This window comes from Heloderma suspectum, chromosome 12, assembly GCF_057233095.1.
Source record: "Heloderma suspectum isolate Gila_16-S chromosome 12, 16-S_ref, whole genome shotgun sequence".
NCBI classification, from domain to species: Eukaryota; Metazoa; Chordata; class Lepidosauria; order Squamata; family Helodermatidae; genus Heloderma; species Heloderma suspectum.
This window is the reverse complement of record NC_139469.1, coordinates 32,293,811-32,307,905: the sequence shown is the minus strand read 5'-3', so window position 1 is coordinate 32,307,905 and position 14,095 is coordinate 32,293,811. Positions and strand designations below refer to the sequence as shown.

Below are 14,095 nucleotides of genomic sequence, written 5' to 3'. Positions count from 1 at the left end.
CATTATAAGCAGTCTTACTGCTTATACATGCCTACATATATATATACATACACACACACACACACAATTTCCCTCTTCTCCCTTTTATTTCTTTTGCAGCTTACCAAGATGTTGTGCTACAATTAAATATATTAAGTCTTTACAGTGCCAGTGAACAAGATGTGTGTGTGTGTGTGTGTGCTTTTTTCTAACACATTTAAACAAACTCTTCACTTGGATTTTGCAACTGATAAGTTTGTACAAATTACACTAATATCAAAACTTCAGGTACTACAGTGATACTTCTCAGAAAACCCTTCCTCCACCATCACTCCCCTCCCACAACCAGAAAGAAAAAGAAAGGTCCATAAAAGTGGCAGGAAAAAAAGTAATTCTGAAGGGAGCTGCAAATCGTATAAGACATGGGGTCATTCAGTTTTATGGTGCAACTTCGTTTATGAAAGAAGAAAACTTGAGAATCAAAGGCCAATCCATCAAGTCTACTTGACAAGGAAATAGCTGAAGAGTTGAAGGTGGCCAGGGGACCATTTCACCGCAACACCTAAAGAGAGATTTCCCGACGGAGAACGTGGTTGAGTCTCAATCTAAGCTCAAAATTCACTGGCGCCATCGCCTTCTGAAGTTCCTCTTGCCACCCCAAAGCATCTCATTCCTCACCCCCCTAGCTCCTGGAGTAGTTTTTACTCTTCCTCCTCCATATCACCAGATTCATAGAAGAGGGATTTTTAAAAGCACAGTCACTCATCACCTTGTTCAGACTTCAGTCAACCATCACCAAATATATTTTCTCACATACCCAGAGGCTAAAAAAGCTAACACATTCAGGTTATTGTGTCAGCTTCACGTCAGTTTCTTGGGTTCCCTACGACAGGGGCTTAGCCACAAGGGGATATTCTAGACCCATTCCCTGAAATTTCAGCTCTCTCATTCATATATATATATATATATATATATCTCACACACACGTCTCTAGCTTTTTTACTTTACAACGATAAAAGCAAAACCATGAAGGTAGCATACTTAGAATCATAGAATAGTAGGGTTGGAAGGGGCCTACAAGGCCATCGAGTCCAACCCCCTGCTCAATGCAGGAAACTTATCAATTGCTCAGTAAGACATAAACTAGGGAACCTGCGGGAAAGCAACCATTGCACTCAGTACACCTCCTTGTTTCCTGCCATCTTCTTTTGCACAAGTTTACAAATCCTTGCAAACAATCCCTCCTCTTCACCTTAATGAAAGAAAGGACTCCATTAAAAGAAAGCTCATGGAAAAGCCTGAATAACCTTTCCTATAAAACAACAGAACAGGGTGGGGTTGCCTTCCCCCCACCACACACACACAGACCTACATCCTAAAACATCAACACTACTTCCACTATCAACACTACTATTTACAACAGACGTAAATTCTTCATCTATTGGAGAGGAGCTTCAGACTTTGATAAAAGCCAACATGAAGAGGTTGTTGTTCAGTCATTTAGTCATGTCCGACTCTTCGTGACCCCATGGACCATAGCACGCCAGGCCTTCCTGTCCTGCGCTCTCTCCCGGAGTGTGCTCAAGTCCATATTCATTGCATCGGTGATGCTATCTAGCCATCTCATCCTCTGTCGTCCCCTTCTCCTTTTCCCTTTGGTCTTTCCCAGCATCAGGGTCTTTTCCAGAGAGTTTTCTCTTCGCAAACATGAAGAGGAAACGGAGGCAAAGAATCCTCCATTTGTGATCTTCGCATGAAAGCTACTATAGAGTTGCAGCTGAAGAAAATGAAGCCACCTCCCAGTAAGTTTTAATATTGGCTATGTTTACATTGTGCAAACTAACTTCTCCTGAAATCCTGTTGCTCTTGAAGAAAGCAAACTGCTTTTACCAACCACTTCTTATAGTGGATAGAACAGGACTGCGTCAACAGCTGCTGGGATGTCCTTTGAGTCTCTTTCTTCCAACGTTTCACTGCTCGATGTGAGTCAATCGCTTTCATGAGTGCAAATGAGCTACCCGTCTGCCTGAACCATCTCCCCAAAACCAATATAAGCACCAACAGTCTTCAGGACTTTCACGAGTTAAAGCACCATCAGGAACAAGACCAAGTGTGGGGGCTTACCAGTCCACCTTGGAGGATGAAAGAGGTTGGGAGAACATTAGGAGAATCGTTTAAATGGTAAGAGCAGTTCATCATGGAACCAATCACCAAGAGTGGTGGTGGAACTTCCCTTGCTAGAGGTCTTCAAGCAGAGACTGGACTACCATCTCTTGGGGATGCTCGAATTCTGGATTTCCTGCAATAAGGAGGAAGTTGGAGTAGATGGCCTGCAAGGCCCCTTTGAACTCCATAAATCAGCCATCCCCAACCTGGTGCCCTCCAGATGTGCGGGACTACAATTCCAAGAATCCCCCAGCCAATTCTGGGAGTTGTAGTTCAATACATGCAGAGGGCACCAGGTTGGGGAAGGCTGCTAAAATTCTAGAAGATCCACTGGTTCTTGAACAAATAGGAGGCAGTTAACAGTGTTGCTTCCTAAGAACTACCCATGGATCCAGTTGGCGAGGGGGGAGAACTTCCATATGAAGACCAGGAACCTGGCCCCAGCTGCATAGCAGACAAGGTGTCGCCAAGCAAACCCCTCCCTCAGCTCTCTAGAACAGCCTTCTCCAACCTGGTGCCCTCCATGTGTTTTGGGCCTCAGCTCCCATCAGCCCCAGCCAGCCTGGTCAATGGTCAAGAATACTGGGAGTTGTTGTCCAAAACATCTGGAGGGTACCAGGTTGGGGAAGACTAGAGTAGACAATGGAGGGAGAGTAAGACGATGGGAAGTAGAGCCAGGGACAAGAGACACTGACCGGGTTCAGACAATCGTCACAGGCTAAACAAGCCACAAAGTCTTGTTTAAGCTGTGGTGCATGCCAAGTGAGATTTGAATAATCGCCTGCCCGGCCGTGGCTTGTCATGTCATCCATACCGGGGCATCATGGCTGGAACAGCAGGGGGAAACAACCCTCAGTTGACCCAACAACAGCCCATATTTCCCCCTCAAACAAGCCATGCGGCCCAGGTTTGGATGACATGACAAGCCACAGCCAGGCAGGTGATTACACAAATCGTGCCGGCATGCACCATGGCTTCTATGAACCACCGTGGCTTGCTTAGCCTACAACAATCATGCGAACTGTCCCAGTGGCTCTCCACTGGCCAGGCGGATCACAAGTGATAATGTGGAAAACAGCAGCAGAGAACTATGGAAGGCCTCCAAAATGGAGCCAATGTGCCACCCACCTCCAGAAGCCCTATGCAAAGGTCTCCGGGATGGGGAGAGTCAGGATGTTAGAAAGAGACAATAGACTGGGAAGCAGAAGAAAGGCCCCATCCAGAAGCGGACTCCTGTAGCCAGAGAGGCACAAACTCTCTTTTCCAGAAGCATCCAGAGTTGAAAATGTTATTGATAACTTCAGGGTCTTAAAAAGTATACATGACACAGGGGGGAAAAGAAAGAATTTAGCACAAAACTTTTAAAAGCTCCCAATTACTCTCCAGGGTAGTCATTAGAAACTACTTAGGTGACAGGAAGGCGATATCTAAGTTAATGCAGCAATAAATTAGCTCCCCCTCCCCTCGCCTCCTTTTCTCTCCTCGGTTTGGAGCAAAACAGCAAGTGACAGAGAAATCAGTAGGGAAGATTTTAATTCTTTTTTTTAATGTTTAAAGTTAATGGATGTCCTGTTTCCAGTTCCGTAGGTGGCTGTCATTCTAAGAGATCACCGTATATTGCATTTAATTACTTCTATCTTGCGGCAGCTGAAATACTTTTGATCTATTCAGTGGAGAGCAGTAGGTTTTACTGAAGCCTGGTGCAAGGGGCAGCCTGCTTCTGGTTAAAGCCCCCATCATCAGCAGGTTGCTTGCATACCACATTTAGGCCAGACAGCCTTACCAGTGTTCCCTGGAAACTTTGCCTTTTATTTGTAGCTGGTGGAAGCAATGGGATCCTACAGCCAGGTTTAGGAGCGGCGTTCCTGGTCCCAAACAATGATAGCTTACGGAGCAGGAAGAAGCAACAAGCCCATATGCTCCTTGCTCAGCTTGCACACAGCTTCCGGGAAAATGTCCCCGTTTGTTTAGAAGAAGTTTCTAAACATGCTTTCCTTGCATGACCAGCTGTGGGTTGTTGAATTCCACTTGGTTGGGATTTGTCTTTTTAAACATGTTTTAACTTTTTTTTAACTCTTTTAACCATTGTTTTATTCTTATGTTGTTCACCGCTCCGAAATCTTCTGATGAGGAGCGGTATATAAATATTGTAAATAAATAAAAATAAATAAAATAAATAAGTTTCCTGTGATATCTGAAGTGGGAAACTGTGGTTTGTTCATCCAGAGAAGCCAGAATCAAACTTGCAATCCTGGTTTATAGGGAGCACACAGCTTCCCAGTTCAAATGCCACAGGAAACTGTGGCTTAACAATCAAGGCAGTCTTCTCTAAAGACAAGTGTGCAAGACAAGGATGGAAGAGAATAGGAGACAGTGCTCTAGTCTATTCCCACCCCAATAAACCCTATTTCTAGAGATGAACGAGAATTTCATTTCTGCTCACAAACACGCGAGCATACCTTTTTTGCAGCCCCAAATGCAAGCATAAGCACATGTCCACCAAACACATTTGCAAAGTGTCAAACACTGACTTGTGTTCGATTTGCACAAATTTCCCCATTCAATTTTGCACAAATTTAAAAAATGCTCTAATTTGCATTAGTTAACCCCAATGTCATGCCTGTGGACACTTCCCTTGTCATCGGCCAGGCTACCTGCCCACCTGTATCTTAAGATTGTTTTAATTAAAAAAAATTAACGGGGAGGGTGGCACACGGCAAAGCGAACTGCTGCCCTCCAGCATCATCTTAATTTGGTTAATGGTTCTGTGTTTGAGCACTCAGATTCCCCCATTCCCTTGTACTTAGGTTCTTGGGCAAGTTACTTTTCTTATAGTCTGTCTTTGGGGAAATTAGTTTTTTGTGACTGGCTACGCCCAACATGGCAAGCATTTTAAGAATGGGCAGGCCCCCCCCCCCCCGCCATGGAAGCCAGTTTTTGTGGAAACACCTGCAACTGTCTCCCAAAATTCCAAATGTGCCCATCAACCCCAAAAGGTTGGGGACCCCAACTTTCAATGAATGAATAGTACATAAATAACCCCAATATTTACCAAAAATTAAAAAATAGGGGGGGAAAACCCCTAAAAGTCAAGGCTGGGGGCAGGGACAAAGAACAGCACAATGAGGAATAAGCATGTTCAGGGAACACAGAATACCGACTGGCTCTGGGGCAGAGAGAACACAAAAATGGAATGGAGCAGGAATGGAATATTCTGGAAAACAGCATGGTAGGTTGGCTGAAATCCTGAATAGGAACACTTTACACCACACCTTTTTGTTGCAGGTCCCACTTGTATTACTTGCCATTCAAATGCTACATGGCAATCCCTTTTTCCCATCCTCATAGCAGCCCTGTGACGAAGATAGATCAATATTACTCCTGTGGTGGATGCTAAGCAACAGAGATCTCATTGCCACCTATCTGTGCAACTCAGGTCTCCTGCAAACATATCCAGCAAAGAACCATACTGGCTTTCAATACGTTCATGTAAATCTTTGCAATGTACACAATGTATTCTGATTCATAACAAATTATTCCACATGCTTTATGATCACAGGATTCCAGACCCCCTTGCAGCCAGAACTGTGGGACAAATAGGCAATCTTCATCCCCAACCCCCTCCACACCATTTCTGCTATATATAAATGAATCCATACATATATGTACATACAGAACATGCTATGGAGTGGGGGAGGAAAAAAGCAACTCAAAACATAGTTGGCTATGGAGAAAAGCCACAAAGCCCTGGGGGCAAGAAGGGATACAGGAAACGAACATTCATTATTAGCAAATCTTAAAACCATGCAGGGTTCGGGATGAATAATTACACCATGAAAGAACTCTACTTTCCAATTATCTTGCCCACGCTGATCTCTTTGAAGTCAATTATGTAACCCAGTACCAGATAATAACGTTTTCTGGTAAATTTCATATCGGGAAGTGTACACTGATTTTACGAAATAGTAACACGGATGGGATAACAAACACAAGTGATCATTTGTGTGACGGCCCAAAAATGGGGAGGGGGGTGCAAGAGAGGCCTAAGACTTTATGGCATTTGGGGAAGAATATCCAAATAGAACAAACCCGGCTGGGTAAACTAAATACGTTAAATTTGCAACTGACAATTATACACCATTTATAGTGCATCCCAAATCAATCACCTCATGCAGAAACTGCCATACAACAAGCGCTGGTGAGGAAATAAGACCCCCCCCCAAAAAAAACCCTATGTGCCAAAAGAGAAACTTCTACTTCTATTTGGTCTCAGTGGTGGTGGAAGGAGAGTAATTAATCTTTTCTTAATGAAGGAAATCGTTAAAAAGGCGACCTTGAAATCAAAAAGAGCAAGATCAAATGAACAACGAAAACAGATTCATGAATTGTGAGACAAGACTGATATGAGTGTCAATCATTTTCCGCTCACCACCAACATCCAATGAAACCGGGTGGCATCTAGTTTTGGATAGCCAAAAGGAAGTACTCCTTACTACATCTCAGTAGCCCACAGAATTCATTGGCATAAGACGTGCCAGTTGGAAGGTAGCTCTAAATTATAAGTGAGAGAGAAAGAGAAAGAGAGAGCTGAGTAGCTAATAGATTTATTTATAAAAACATTTTAATACAGCTTCTCTGTCTTTAAAATAAAAAAGACTCCTAAGGCCACTAATATCTCTATTTTCTAAAAAAAAATGTTCAGTCGTTCAGTCGTGTCCGACTCTTCGTGACCCCATGGACCATAGCACGCCAGGCCTTCCTGTCCTGCGCTCTCTCCCGGAGCGTGCTCAAGTTCATATTCATTGCATCAGTGATGCTATCCAGCCATCTCGTCCTCTGCCGCCCCCTTCTCCTTTTGCCTTCCATCTTTCCCAGCATCAGGGTCTTTTCCAGTGACTTTTCTCTTCGCATTGTTGTTGTTGTGCAGTCATGTCCGACTCTTCGTGACCCCATGGACCGTAGCACGCCAGGCCTTCCTGTCCCGCGCTCTCTCCCGGAGTGTGCTCAAGTTCATATTCATTGCATCAGTGATGCTATCCAGCCATCTCATCCTCTGCCGTCCCCTTCTCATTTTGCCTTCAGTCTTTCCCAGCATCAGGGTCTTTTCCATAGAGTTTTCTCTTCACATTAGGTGGCCAAAGTATTTGAGCTTCAGCTTCAGTATCTGTCCTTCCAATGAGCACTCAGGGTTGATTTCCTTTAGGACTAAAAAAAAAAAAAATAGAATAAATCAAAAAAGAGCTTCTCCGAAATGGAATTTGGCCCCCGGTTGGAAAGATACCCTATTGTAAAGTTATGGCTGTTCCATAGAATATCTGGTGAGGAGGCCTGTAAAATAATGACCTATTTCTCTCCTGGCTTTTGTTTGGCAATACTTAAAAGGATTTTGATTTATTCTAAAAAAAATACAAAAAATGCAAGCATATTGTAGTTAACTAACCCTGAGGCATAGAGAACCATTTCTATCTTTTAGAATGGGGAAAATAACTGCAAAAAAGCTGGGAAACCACCAAACAATCAATGGTTAGGGGAAAGGGGGTGGGGCTGGGGAACCCCAGAAAGCCAGACTGGGACCCCAGGCAGCCTGGATGTGGCCAAAGAGCTGAGGTTCAACAAGCCCTGCTCTACAACATGCAGGAGGCCAGTAGCAACAGGGCAAAAAAGCGCATTCCACTATTGCAGTGCTGCGATCAAAGACGCCCTCTCCCGTTCATCCACAAGGGGCTTCTGCTTGGACACAAGGCACTGCAAAAAAATCTGCCAAAGAACGTTCCTTTGACCAAAATTAAAAACTATTTATCAAGGGGCAGAATAAAAACTTAAGGCAACTTTTCTGTATTCTGCTCCGGCTTCCTTGCCAAGAAACAAGAAGAGGAGAGCCTCCGATTGCAGTTCAAGGGCTGTATATCCAAATTCATCTCACTGACTCATAAAGCTACGCTGGGCTTTCATCAGTATTTACCATTGTTGTTGTGTTTGCTCCAGCGTGTTATTTGATGGGAGGTTTTTTTAAAAAAAGATTCCAGTAATGATCAAAATGACAAATGGGACCTGAACGCCTACAGTGTTAACCTCGCAGAATACAGAGAACAGACGGCCGGAAGACCAAGCAAAGACTAGGGGAGGGGGGAGTCAAAAACTGTTCAAAACCCATCTTATTTTTACAGAAGCAATGCCAGTTTGGCAGGGATCAAGCTGCTGCGCTTGAGGATCTGGGGTGGAGATATTGCCTTTTGCAAGCACAGGGGCAAAGGATTTATGGAACAATAGTGACAGTTCTGGTTCCCAGCTGAGTGTGTGGACAACCTGTGCAAAGAAATTAGACATGGAAGCCAGAAGTGAGGGTTGTGTGCTCCACCTTTCTCTTTCTCTGTGACCGTTGAATCTGCAAAGGCAATCTCTAGGGATGAGTGAGAATGTGGTTTCAGTTCATTTTTGTTAAGCATTTGCAAAAAGTCATAAAGTTGTTCACATTCGAGAGAGAAAGATCTTGAGATTTTAAAAATGCAGGAGGAAGTTACACTGATGATTCTCCCATCTTTAGCAGTCTTGTGCCAGGACTATTTTGCCTCTCCTTTGGACACTGCATGCCCTTCCCTCTTTATCCCCCACAGCTCAACCCAAGGTCTTTAAAAACCAGGCTTTGCTGAGTTATAGACTTTACTATATTATAAGAACAGAAGAACATCAGAAGAGCCCTGCTGGATCAGACCAAGGGTCCATCTAGTCCAATATTCTGTTCACACAGGGGACAACCAGCTGTCGACCAGGAACCCACAAGCAGGGCATGAGTGCAACAGCACCATCACAGAATCATAGAATCATAGAATAGTAGGCTTGGAAGGGGCCTATAAGACCATCAAGTCCAACCCCCTGCTAAATGCAGGAATCCAGGTCAGAGCATCCCTGACAGATGGCTGTCCAGCCTCGTCTTGAATGCCTCTAGCGTGGGAGAGCCCACCACCTCCCTTGGCAATTGGTTCCATTGTCATATTGCTCGTTTTTCCTGATGTTCAGCCGGAATCTGGCTTCCTGTCACTTGAGCCCATTATTCCATGTCCTGCACTCCGGGAAGATCGAGAAGAGATCCTGGCCTTCCTCTCTGGGACAACTTTTCAAGTACTTGAAGAGCGCTATCCTATCTCCCCTCAGTCTTCTCTTCTCAAGGCTAAACATGCCCAGTTCTTTCAGTCTCTCTTCATAGGGCTTTGTTTCCAGTCCCCTGATCATCTTTGTTGCCCTCCTCTGAACCTTCTCAAGTTTGTCTCCATCCTTCTTAAGGTGTGGTGCCCAGAACTGGAAACAGTACTCCAGATGAGGCCTAACCGGTGCTGAGTAGAGGGGAACTAGTGCTTCCCGGGATTTGGAAGCTATGCTTCTATGAATGCAGCCCAAAATAGCATTTGCCTTTTTTGCAGCCACATGACATTGTTGGCTCATATTCAGCTTGTGATCGACAACAATTCCAAGATCCTTCTCGCTTGTACTATTGTTGAGCCACGTATCCCCCATCTTGTAACTGTGCATTTGGTTTCTTTTTCCTAGGGGCAGAACTTGGCACTGATCCCTATTAAATGTCATTCTGTTGTTTTCTGCCCAGCGCTCCAGTCTATCCAGATCACTTTGAATTTTGTTTCTGTCTTCCAAAGTATTAGCTCTCCTGCCCAATTTGGTGTCATCTGCAAATCTGATCAGCATTCCCTGCACCTCCTCCTCCAAGTCATCAATAAAAAGGTTGAAGAGCACTGGGCCCAGGACTGAGCCCTGCGGTACCCCACTAGTTACCTCTCCCCAGTTTGAGAAGATCCCACTGATCTTCAGTGGCGAAGTACAGGCTGAAGGGGCAGGATTGCAGCTTGAGATCGATAGGCATATGGTCAAGGAATGCCTACTTACTTTGAATGAGTTCAAATCTCCAGGGCCAGATGAACTGCACCCTAGAGTAACAAAGGAACTGGCAGAAGAACTCTCAGAACCGCTGTCTATTCTCTTTGAGAAAACATGGAGGATGGGTGAGTGCCAGATGACTGGAGGAGGGCTAATGTTGTCCCTATCTTCAAAAAGGGTAAAAAGGAGGAACCTGGGAACTACAGACCAGTCAGTCTGACATCAATCCCTGGGAAAATTCTGGAGCAGATGATAAAGCATTTCATCTGGAAGCACCTTGAAAACAATGCAGTGATTCCTCGAAGCCAACATGGATTTGTCAAAAACAAGTCCTGCCAGACGAATCTGATCTCATTTTTGGATCAAGTAACCTCCCTTGTAGACCGTGGGAATGCTGTAGACATCATATACCTCGACTTCAGCAAAGCTTTCGACAAAGTGCCCCATGATCTCCTGATGAGCAAACTAGCTCAAAGTGGGCTAGATGAAACAATGATCAGGTGGATCCGCTGTTGGCTACAGGATTGGACTCAAAGAGTGCTTATCAATGGGACCTTCTCAAGCTGGGGAGAGGTAATGAGTGGGGTACTGCAGGGCTCAGTCCTGGGCCCAGTGCTCTTCAACCTTTTTATTGATGACTTGGAGGAGGAGGTGCAGGGAATGCTGATCAGATTTGCAGATGACACAAAATTGGGCGGGATAGCTAATACTTTGGAAGACAGAAACAAAATTCAAAGTGATCTGGATAGACTGGAGCGCTGGGCAGAAAACAACAGAATGACATTTAATAGGGATCAATGCCAAGTTCTGCCCCTAGGAAAAAGAAACCAAATGCACAGTTACAAGATGGGGGATACGTGGCTCAACCACACTACGAGCGAGAAGGATCTTGGAATTGTTGTTGATATCAAGCTGAATATGAGCCAACAATATGATGTGGCTGCAAAAAAGGCAAATGCTCTTTTGGGCTGCATTCATAGAAGCATCGCTTCCAAATCCCGGGAAGTACTAGTTCCCCTCTACTCAGCACTGGTTAGGCCTCATCTGGAGTACTGTGTCCAGTTCTGGGCACCACACTTTAAGAAAGATGCAGACAAGCTGGAGAGGGTTCAGAGGAGGGCAACAAAGATGATCAGAGGACTGGAAACAAAGCCCTATGAAGAGAGACTGAAAGAACTGGGCATGTTTAGCCTTGAGAAGAGAAGACTGAGGGGAGATAGGATAGCACTCTTCAAGTACTTGAAAGGTTGTCACAGAGAAGAAGGCCAGGATCTCTTCTTGATCATGCCAGAGTGCAGGACACGGAATAATGGGCTCAAGTCCCAGGAAGCCAGATTCCGGCTGAACATCAGGAAAAACTTCCTGACTGCTAGAGCAATACGACAATGGAACCAATGACCTAGGGAGGTGGTGGGCTCTCCCACACTGGAGGCATTCAAGACGAGGCTGGACAGCCATCTGTCAGGGATGCTCTGACTTGGATTCCTGCATTGAGCAGGGGGTTGGACTCGATGGCCTTGTAGGCCCCTTCCAACCCTACTATTCTATGATTCTATGATTCTAAGTCCTTTTATCTGTCCTGACTCTCCCACCAATCAGCTTCATAGGATGACCCTGGGTTCTAGTATTTTGAGAGAGGGAGAAAAATGTATTTACATCATGGGTATGTCCAATTTTGTAATAAATCTGTGAAACAAAATGAATTGCCAATAGATTCTGGACTGACAAAGAGAGAGAGAAGTATGTCTTCACACTGGACTTACTAAACTCAAAGCAACAAGCAAGGTTGAGATGGCTTTCAAGGAAGGCGAAGGAAAGTCTCCGAGGGTCAGGCTATGAGACATGTGTGGAGGCAGTATACCTCTGAATACCAGGTGCTGGAGGCAAATCAACAGGAGAAGGCTGCAGAGCCTTCACGCCTTGTTCACAACCTTTCTAGACACTGGGAACAGAACATCGGATTTGAGAAAACGTTAGAGCCAGGGTGGTGTAGTGGTTAGAGTGTTTGGCTGGGACTCAGGGGATCTGGATTCTAGTCCCCCCGCCCCCCAGCCATGAAGCTCACTGGGTGACTATGGGCCAGTCACTGACTCTCAGCCTAACCTACCTCACAGGATTGTTGTGAGGATAAAATGGAGAGGAGGACCACCATGGAAGCCACCTTGGGTTCCTTGCAAGAGGAAAAAAAAGTAGGATATAAAGGTAATAAGTAAATAAATACCGCTTTTGTGTATGTGCACCTGGCTATGTTCTATCCACACCAGTAGACATGACATAGCTGTGTGGGAAGGGGAGGGACAATCCACTGCGCATGCTATTTTTAAAAACATTTAAAAATAAATTTTAAAATCATTTTTCAAATTAGTGCTAAAGCACTTTTAAAATTTCAGCACTATAGTTTGATAACTTTAATAATATTAAAGAGAAGAAGATTTTTTTTTAAAAAAAATAATCACTGCCATAAAATGAGGATAAAACGGAGAGGAGGAAGACCATGGACGCCACCTTGGGCTCTGTCAGGGTTCCCCTTATGACCTGGACCCCCCGAGCAGCTCCTTAAGAATCTCTTGCCTCCTTCAGAGTCCCACCTTCCTTCTTTTACCTTTCCCTTTTCAGTAAGGTGGGGTTTAAGCTTTAGATGTGGGGTCATCGACACTCTAGACACCAGGAGTTTTAACCACAACAATTTGCTGGTAAATTAAAGCAAGCAAATAACAACTAAATAGAGCTCTATTTACCCAATGGAGCTGAGTGATATAAAAGGCCTTAAAACAAAAGTTGCAAAACACAAGTTCCTGTACCCTAGCTGTCCTTAGACTTTCCTAGGCTGCTTCTTCCTGCTCATTCTTCAGGCTCTGCTCTCACTTCAGGCTCTGGCTGTCTCTGCTCTCACTGGCTCTCTCGTTCTCTTTATATACCCTCCTTCCTCAAAACCGAAAGAACTGCTTCAGACCTGAAGAAATGAAACTTAAGTGGAGAATTGAAACTGACATTTTACTGAGGAAATAAAACTCCTCTCAGGGTTACTCCCTCCCAATAGAAAACTCCAGGCCTCTAAGCCTGACCATTTTCCCCTTTGCCTCTGTAGGCCTCAAACCTTCACAGGCTCCTTGGTGGAAAAGGCAGGATATAAATGTAACAAATACTAATAAATAAATTAGTCCAGCACTCCACACCCCGGTGCTCTCTTGATGTGTTGGACTACAGTGCCCATCACTTCCAAGCCAGCATAGCTGTCTGGATGGCACAGGGTTCTGGAAGAACCCATTAGACTCATCAAGCAGGGCTCTGATATGCCACATGGGTATTAACAGACCCCAAAATAAAGTTGCCATTTACCTGGTCCACTTTACTCCAACGTAGAACCAGCAGCAGCTTTATTTTGGAAAAGAGAAGAAGGGGGAGGGAGGGAGCGCACGCATAGCCAGCCTGTACGTTTTTCTCAAAATCTCATGCACAGCCGATGGAATGAGGAGGTCTGACCTTCACACCCACTTCCACGACCCTGGAGTTCATTCAGCTTTTGTCACGGTGCATGTTAGTACTTGGTTGCTATGGCAACCTAACTTCCTCCTCACAGATGGCTTCCATTGCTTAAAACCATACAGGTGTCACCCGGTCCGTCCGGAGGAAAACAACCCCAATAATGACCTTGAATGGCTTTACTGGTTTTAAATAAATATGGACGTGCTTCCCTTTGGCGGAAATTGGACCTAGCAACAGAGGCTCTCCAGCATCAATATTACTCCAAATATTTAACATATGGAGGACTGAATGTAACAATAAATTACCATTTCTAGGTTTTAATATAAAATGGGTTATAGATACACACCTTGCCTTGAGTTTACGGTAGCTTGCCAAAGCCTCATTATAAAAACCAGAGGTAGTTTAAAAATGTATAGCTGGGATGCAGTGGTGCAGCTAGGGATGGACTTTTTTTGGGGGGGAGTCCAGGGCCCACTTCCCAGGGGCCCCCCAAAGGACCACTCGGAATGGGTGGGGGGCATAGCTCAGTGGTAGAGCCCCTGCTTGGCCTGCAGAAGGTCTCAGGTTCAATTCTTGG

General features: G+C 44.8%; 1 protein-coding gene across 7 annotated transcripts in view; it reads right to left on the bottom strand.

The window, feature by feature from the left end:
• Positions 1-14,095, bottom strand: part of LOC146336770 (lipase maturation factor 1-like) — a 294,331-nt gene that overhangs the window by 233,323 nt on the left and 46,913 nt on the right. For 3 of the 7 annotated variants that reach the window (XR_014785601.1, XR_014785602.1, XR_014785604.1), the window contains exon 1: positions 6,575-6,696. The exons of 3 other annotated variants lie outside the window; for them this stretch is intronic. The gene's annotated coding sequence lies outside the window, so the exon portion shown is untranslated. Of the gene's footprint in view, positions 1-6,574; positions 6,697-12,833; positions 13,000-14,095 lie in introns of those variants that run through there. One more of the 7 variants, XM_084818934.1, reaches the window with a different exon arrangement.